The sequence below is a fragment of the Bos mutus genome, chromosome 13 (genome assembly GCF_027580195.1).
Source record: "Bos mutus isolate GX-2022 chromosome 13, NWIPB_WYAK_1.1, whole genome shotgun sequence".
NCBI classification, from domain to species: domain Eukaryota; kingdom Metazoa; phylum Chordata; class Mammalia; order Artiodactyla; family Bovidae; genus Bos; species Bos mutus.
In genome coordinates, this window is record NC_091629.1 from 10,550,436 (window position 1) to 10,558,617 (window position 8,182).

Sequence of the window (8,182 nt, forward strand, 5' to 3'; positions counted from 1 at the left end):
TATATCACATAAGTTGTACCTAAAAGAAGGTATAGGGTTCAGATATTCATAGGTCAGAAATGTTTATTACACCCAGAATGATGCAATGAAGATAAGAGAAAACTTGTGCATGAGACACATGCAAGTGTGGAAGCCATCCTGCCTTTACAGAGCCTTCACTAGGTGCAAAGAGTATACAAGTTGCTTTGTTAATCTCATTTCATCTTTACAGTGGCAAGTAGCAAACACTATGTCTAGGGCATAGTATTCACCTATTGGAATAATGGGAAATAAGTAGGAAAGGTAGACCCGGGCCCTTCTCTGAAAACGTCATTCTGAGCAGGAATATTATCAACTCCTGAGGGGCATGGGGACCTGTCTGGTTGTCAGAGTAACAGGAAGACCATGCATGCTGAACATCCTGTGATGCATAGGCAGCCTCTCCCAATGAAGGATGGTCTTGTTGAAATGTCACTATGGACCAGTGGAACAAGCTCAGAGATTTTATAAGCCAGACCAAGGAGTTGGGACATTATTGGTAGCTAAGGGGAAGTGGCTGAAGGCCTTCTAGCAGCACAGAAATTCTGAAAATAAGACTTTGACCACTTGCACCTCCCTGTGAAGCTCTGGTCACATCCCAGAGGAAACCCAAGGAGGACTGACCATGAAAACAGAAATACTCACTTCTTCTTCTAAAGTGTAGGTGGGGATCAAAGCCTCCTGGCCAAGAGTTCACTTGGAAATCTGCACCATGATATTCCTCCTGTTCCAGATGTGCTGCATGAAAAAACTGAAACCCCCCAGGAATAGTTCTGGAGCCTATGCAAGCTTTTCAGAGAGATTTAAGCTTGGTTTGGGGGGGAAAAAAAAGTTTGATTCTGAGTTGAGATTGAAAGGGAAAGATGTTTTTATAGTTTTTGGAAGAGACTTCAAATGAGCAACTTTTCAAAAAGAATGCATCACTAAACAGATCTTAGAAGTCAAACCCCGATCCAGAGGTGTCACAACAACGATGGTTTAATCCTACCATTGGTTCCAAGAGGCCCTTCCAGGAGAGATAGTTATTAGCCTTTAAGTACAAAACGTATTACCATCCCAGGCCTCTCATATGAGAAGCACAGGGCCTGAGCAGTGTTTCTAAAGTAATTAGGGACTGCATTTTGGAAGGAAATACAGTCCTGAGTGCCTAAGGTCTGGACGCTTAACAGTGGAGAGTTCAAAAATAATAGCTATGCTCTCCTAACTTAGGACTCAGAAAATGGGGCTGAATATGGGAATCAGGAGGATAATTTAGTAATCTGACATCTTGGTAGACAAATTTACATCTCTGAGTGGCCCTGATGGCCCATTTACAAAGACACTCTGAGCTAGTACAAACCTCACCTATCTGTACTCTGCAGATATAAAACACCCCACCTGAGGGACAACAATGTATGGACTATGTTCTAGAATTTCATGCTGCAGTCTAGATTTTGCATTTTATATCTGCCAGAATGATGAGGTTCTATCTGTTTTCAACTCTTTTCCTTAGTTCTTTGCATCACCTGCTGCTACATATTTACTTACCTGGGCTAACAAAAGAACTCTGATACAAAAATTGAAATGTCACTCTATTCCCACCCAAATCCTGGGAACAACAGCTGGCTCAGTCAGCTGCAAAATACCAGGTGCTAATGACTGTAGTGAAGGTGAACAGAAGATTATGGATGTGAACTGCTGTGGCTAAGAAGTCAGATTTCCTTTTTTGTGTATTTTTTAAGAGTTCTACCTCTATCTGCAAGTGCTGTTGTTATTGTTGTTGTTCAGTCACTAAGTCATGTCTGACTCTTTGTGACTCCAAGGACTGCAGCACACCAGGCTTCTCTGTCCCTCACCATCTTCCAGATGAGTTTGTTCAAACTCATACTCAGTGAGTCAGTGATGCCATCCAGCCATCTTGTCCTCTGTTGCCCTCTTGTCCTCTGTTGAGGGACTTTCCTGGTGGTCCAGTGGTTAAGACTTCACCTTCTAATGCAGGGGGTGTGGGTTTGATCCCTGGTCAAGAAGCTAAGATCCCATATGCCTTATGGCCAAAAAAACAAAACATAAAACAGAAGCAGTATTGTAAAAAAAATTCAGTAAAGACTTTAAAAATGGTCCACATTAAAAAAAAAAAAAAAAAAAAAACACCTTTAAAATATAAGGAAAATTGTTTAGCAGAAACATTCATTCAATTCCCAAAATTCAAAATGTTGAAAGGGAGCAGTGATGCCCTTCTTAACCACAAAGGTATAATGTTTCTAAATGTGTATTTAGCTTTGAGGTAAGTTGGGGTGTCTGTATTTGAACAATAGTGCGCTCTGATGTTCTACGAATTCACGTCACTAAAAGCTGTTGTAGGGCCACTGGAGGAACTAAATGTTTATCCATCTTCCTCCAATCTCTGCTTCCTTCCCCATTCAGTCATCCCTGCAACAAGAACAGGCTTTTTCTCAGACTAATGGAAAGTAGAGATCAAAGCAGGAGGATACATGTTCTCCAGTCTTTCCAGAATTACAGTTGTTCTTAAGCTTCAAATAGGAGTCTTTCCTTATTAGACTCTGCACTCAAAGTAGATCGTATACAGTTTGCCTTCAACCAGGACACAGTGCAAAAATCATTGGTATGAATTTGTAAGGAAAACAATTTTAATGGTACACTATGGGTACATTTAAAAGTCAGTATATTGTGAAAATGAAGTGTTAATTTTGATCTTAGTGGTAAACCAAGTAGCTGTGTGCCACTAAAAAGAGCATAGGAAAAAATTCCATCATCTGCCAGAAACCTGATGTGTCTCCCATCTCATTGTGTGCTCACTGGGTCATAAAGATAAGACAAGACAGCATGTGTGAAAACCAGCCAAGGTAGGGAAGCAAGATGTGCCACCTGGAATGTCTCTTTGGCATGTGGATTATTTCAAGCTGAAAACAATCCAGACCCAAAAGACTCTGGGAGAAATTTTGACCTTACCCCTAACTGCCTAAAAGAATTTAGATTGAGAACCTGTTCCTAGAATACAGCTATCACCAGACATGTCTGCAAAGATTCTGGGCTGACACTTTCACCTTTACTATTCCACATAGTTTTGGAAGTTTTGGCCACAGCAGAGCAGAAAAAGAAATAAAAGGAATCCCAATTGGAAAAGAAGAAGTAAAACTCTCACTGTTTGCAGATGACATGATCCTCTACATAGAAAACCCTAAAGACTCCACCAGAAAATTACTAGAACTAATCAATGAATACAGTAAAGTTGCAGGATATAAAATCAACACACAGAAATCCCTTGCATTCCTATACACTAATAATGAGAAAACAGAAAGAGAAATTAAGGAAACAATTCCGTTCACCATTGCAACAAAAAGAATAAAATACTTAGGAATATATCTACCTAAAGAAACTAAAGACCTATATATAGAAAACTATACAACACTGCTGAAAGAAATCAAAGAGGACACTAATAGATGGAGAAATATGCCATGTTCATGGATTGGAAGAATCAACATAGTGAAAATGAGTATACTACCCAAAGCAATTTATAGATTCAATGCAATCCCTATCAAGCTACCAACGGTATTCTTCACAGAGCTAGAACAAATAATTTCACAATTTGTATGGAAATACAAAAAACCTCGAATAGCCAAAGCAATCTTGAGAAAGAAGAATGGAACAGGAGGAATCAACCTGCCTGACTTCAGGCTCTACTACAAAGCCACAGTCATCAAGACAGTATGGTACTGGCACAAAGACAGAAATATAGATCAATGGAACAAAATAGAAAGCCCAGAGATAAACCCATGCACCTATGTTCACCTTATCTTTGACAAAGGAGGCAAGAATATACAATGGATTAAAGACAATCTCTTTAACAAGTGGTGCTGGGAAAATTGGTCAACCACCTGTAAAAGAATGAAACTAGAATACTTTCTAACACCATACACAAAAATAAACTCAAAATGGATTAAAGATCTAAACGTAAGACCAGAAACTATAAAACTCCTAGAGGAGAACATAGGCAAAACACTGTCCAACATACATTACAGCAGGATCCTCTATGACCCACCTCCCAGAATATTGGAAATAAAAGCGAAAATAAACAAATGGGACCTAATTAAACTTAAAAGCTTCTGCACAACAAAGGAAACTATAAACAAGGTGAAAAGACAGCCTTCAGAATGGGATAAAATAATAGCAAATGAAGCAACTGACAACTAATCTCAAAAATATACAAGCAACTCCTACAGCTCAATTCCAGAAAAATAAAAGACCCAATCAAAAAATGGGCCAAAGAACTAAACAGACATTTCTCCAAAAAAGACATACAGATGGCTAACAAACACATGAAAAGATGCTCAACATCACTCATTATCAGAGAAATGCAAATCAAAACCACTATGAGGTACCATTTCACGCCAGTCAGAATGGCTGCGATCCAAAAATCTACAAGCAGTAAATGCTGGAGAGGGTGTGGAGAAAAGGGAACCCTCTTACACTGTTGGTGGGAATGCAAACTAGTACAGCCACTATGGAGAACAGTGTGGAGATTCCTTAAAAAACTGGAAATAGAACTGCCTTATGATCCAGCAATCCCACTGCTGGGCATACACACTGAGGAAACCAGAAGTGAAAGAGACACATGTACCCCAATGTTCATCACAGCACTGTTTATAATAGCCAGGACATGGAAGCAACCTAGATTTCCACCAGCAGATGAATGGATAAGAAAGCTGTGGTACATATACACAATGGAGTATTACTCAGCCATTAAAAAGAATACATTTGAATCAGTTCTAATGAGGTGGATGAAACTGGAGCCTATTATACAGAGTGAAGTAAGCCAGAAAGAAAAACACCAATACAGTATACTAACGCATATATATGGAATTTAGAAAGATGGTAACAATAACCCTGTATACGAGACAGCAAAAGAGACACTGATGTATAGAACAGTCTTTTGGACTCTGTGGGAGAGGGAGAGGGTGGGATGATTTGGGAGAATGGCATCGAAACATGTATAATATCATATATGAAACGAGTCGCCAATCCAGGTTCGATGCCTAATACTGGATGCTTGGGGCTGGTGCACTGAGACGACCCAGAGGGATGGTATGGGGAGGGAGGAGGGTTTAGGATGGGGAACACGTGTATACCTGTGGCGGATTCATGTTGATGTGTGGCAGAGCCAATACAATAAAATTGAATTTAATAAAAAAATAATAAAATAAAAGAGTGACATGTTTCTGAAAAAAAAAAAAAAAGATTCTGGGCTGAGTGTGGTGGGGGAAACTTGGCAGGGCCTAGAAATCAGGGTCTTCTCTGTGTCCCATTGTCTCTGCAGGCTCCGCAAACATTTGTTTACCAAACATTTGCTTTTCTATCTCCATAGTGAAAAAGAACCCACTTGCCAATGCAAGAGACACAGAAGACATGGGTTTGATCCCTGGGTCAGGAATATTCCCTAGAGGTGGGCATGGCAACCCACTCCAGCATTCTTGCCTGGACAATACCATGGACAGAGGAACCTGGTGGGCTACAGTCCATAGGTCACAAAGAATCGGACACAACGGAAGGAACTTAGCACATATGCATGCACGCTCCATTTCCTTCCTCCCCCTTGAAGTCCCAAACCACTACCCCCAACATCCTCTTTTGTCTTTAACTGAAGATGGTATTTAAGGGAGGGCTTCAGCCATTTTGGCTAGTTACTCAGTTTACCTGGGTCTCTCTCATGTGTACATTATTAAACTTTTGTTTGACTTTCTCCTGTTCATCTGGCTCAAGTCAATTTAATTTTTAGACCACTCAGAAACCTACAAGGATAGAGGAAAATTTCTTCCTCCCCAACACAAGCATTGTTGTTGACATTCCCCTGAAAATCCTAAAGATGGGGCAGAAATCCTGAGATAACACTATCTTCATGAAACAAAGATCAGTGACACAAAGGAAAACCATGGTGTAACAGATTCTGCCTCTCAAGGTGGAGAAAACTTAAGCATGTGAAATGCAAAATGACATAAATTGTTGAAACTTCTGCGGGGCTTGCCTAACATACAATCCAGCCAAATAAACACAAGGAGATAAAGGAGGCTGTGTAAACAGTGTTTACCAACCATGTCTCCTCAAGAGGTTGTGGAAACAAGTTACAGCTGTGGCTTTGGAGGGAAGAAATTTGCAGCCTGGAGATTTCAAAGCCGACTTATTTGATGTACAAATCTGGGTTCAAAGAACTTCTGTGAAGTGGGAGAAGGTGACAGGGATGCACCTTCTGGAAACAATTGAAGACCAGACATGAACCTATAGAGTGAGAGATATGACCTGATGAGATGAATAAACTAAAAAGATTCAAGGACAAGAACATGATCCCAGAACTTTGTCACATTATTTGGTAGAGATGTGACTGGGAAAACCCTATAATTTCAAAAATCACAAAAACAGAGTGGGCATAAAAGTCATATTATAATTTCTCAAATACAGACCTCAGTTCAACCCAGTTTAATCCAGTTGAGCATTTAGGATGATGAGTGAGTTAGTGTAGCAATTATTAAAGATTCTTCACTGAGCTGTGGCACAAAATGCAAGGAATTCCTCCCTTTTTACCTCTCTCCTTTTGAAAAAAAAAAGTATTGCCATCTTTGGGCTTTAAAACATACATTTAAAATGGATTGAAAAAGAATCCAGTCAGAAAGTGTCAACTTGTGAATTAGATTTAGAAACATTTGCTAATCTTAGCTTTGATCTGGGAAAGTAAGGATAAACCTAAAAAAAAAAAAAAAAAAGGATAAACCTAACCTCAAGATGGGAGAAGGCAATGGCACCCCATTCCAGTACTCTTGCCTGGAAAATCCCATGGACAGAGGAACCTGGTAGGCTGCAGTCCATGGGGTCGCTAAGAGTTGGGCACAACTGAGCGACTTCACTTTCACTTTTCACTTTCATGCATTGGAGAAGGAAATGGCAACCCACTCCAGTGTTCTTGCCTGGAGAATCCCAGGGACGGGGGAGCCTGGTGGGCTGCCGTCTATGGGGTCACACAGAGTCGGACATGACTGAAGAGACTTAGCAGCAGCAGCAGCAGCAGCAACCTCAAGATGAAAACTTAGGATCCATCTGCAGGAGAATTTTGCTGATCTTCAGTGGCCTCCTGGTATAGGAGGCTAAACAAAAAGTCCAAGTTAAAGTGCTTTAAACCTATGACTCTTTAATTAAGTAAAACACTTTAAGTATAACCAACAAATATATAAGAAATTATTGCAACTTACAAATTCTGGTACCTTTGAGACTGTGATAAGGTTCTGCTACCAAGAATAGCTCCCAAGTAGCCAAAATCTTAGACAGCATATAGAACATATAGGGCTTCCCTGGTGGCTCAGAGGTTAAAGCATCTGCCTGGAATGCGGGAGACCCAGGTTCAATCCCTGGGTCAGGAAGATCCCCTGGAGAAGGAAATGGCAACCCACTCCAGTATTCTTGCCTGGAGAATCCCATGGAGGGAGGAGCCTGGTAGGCTACAGTCCATGGGGTTGCAAAGAGTCGGACACGACTGAGCGACTTCACTCACTCAGAACATATAGACTCCGTGGTGGCTCAGACAGTAAAGAATCTGCCTGCCATGCAGGAGACCTGGGTTTGATCCCCTGGATCAGGAAGATCCCCTGGAGAAAGGAATGGCTACCCACTCTAGTATTCTTGCCTAGAGAATGGAGAATTCCATGGACAGAAGAGCCTGGCAGGCTACAGTCTAAGGGGTCGCAAAGAGTCAGACATGACTAAGCACTTGTATCTAAATATTAAGATTTCCTGGCTACACGTAAGAATTTTATCTGGGAGAATCATTCATAAATTTATGTTCACTAACATCACAGTGTCTCATTGGCAGGTGATGAATAAGGTTTTCAGAGGGAACAGGGTACAAAGCAGGGTAGATGGACCAAATGAGGCCTCAAGCAGCAGGAAAAGAAAGAAGAGAGCTTGGAAGTAAGAGGAAAGATGTTCAACAGCAGAATGAAAAGCCGCGAATAACTAACTTTCCACCAAATGGATCCTAGGCTCATTGGAGACCAGAGGCATGCTTCCCAGAGCTCAGCTAGCATGCGATAATATATCCCCACCTGCGAGTCTAGGAAAGAAAACTGAGCCGCTCCATAGGCAATGAAAGTAAAAAGCAGCAACTAAAAGAGAATAGAGTGGG

General features: G+C 40.9%; 1 non-coding gene across 1 annotated transcript; it reads left to right on the forward strand.

The window, feature by feature from the left end:
* Positions 1-7,349: 7,349 nt before the first annotated feature.
* Positions 7,350-7,422, forward strand: TRNAS-GGA (transfer RNA serine (anticodon GGA)). Its single transcript has one exon. It is a non-coding gene; the product is annotated as a tRNA-Ser (tRNA).
* Positions 7,423-8,182: the final 760 nt, after the last annotated feature.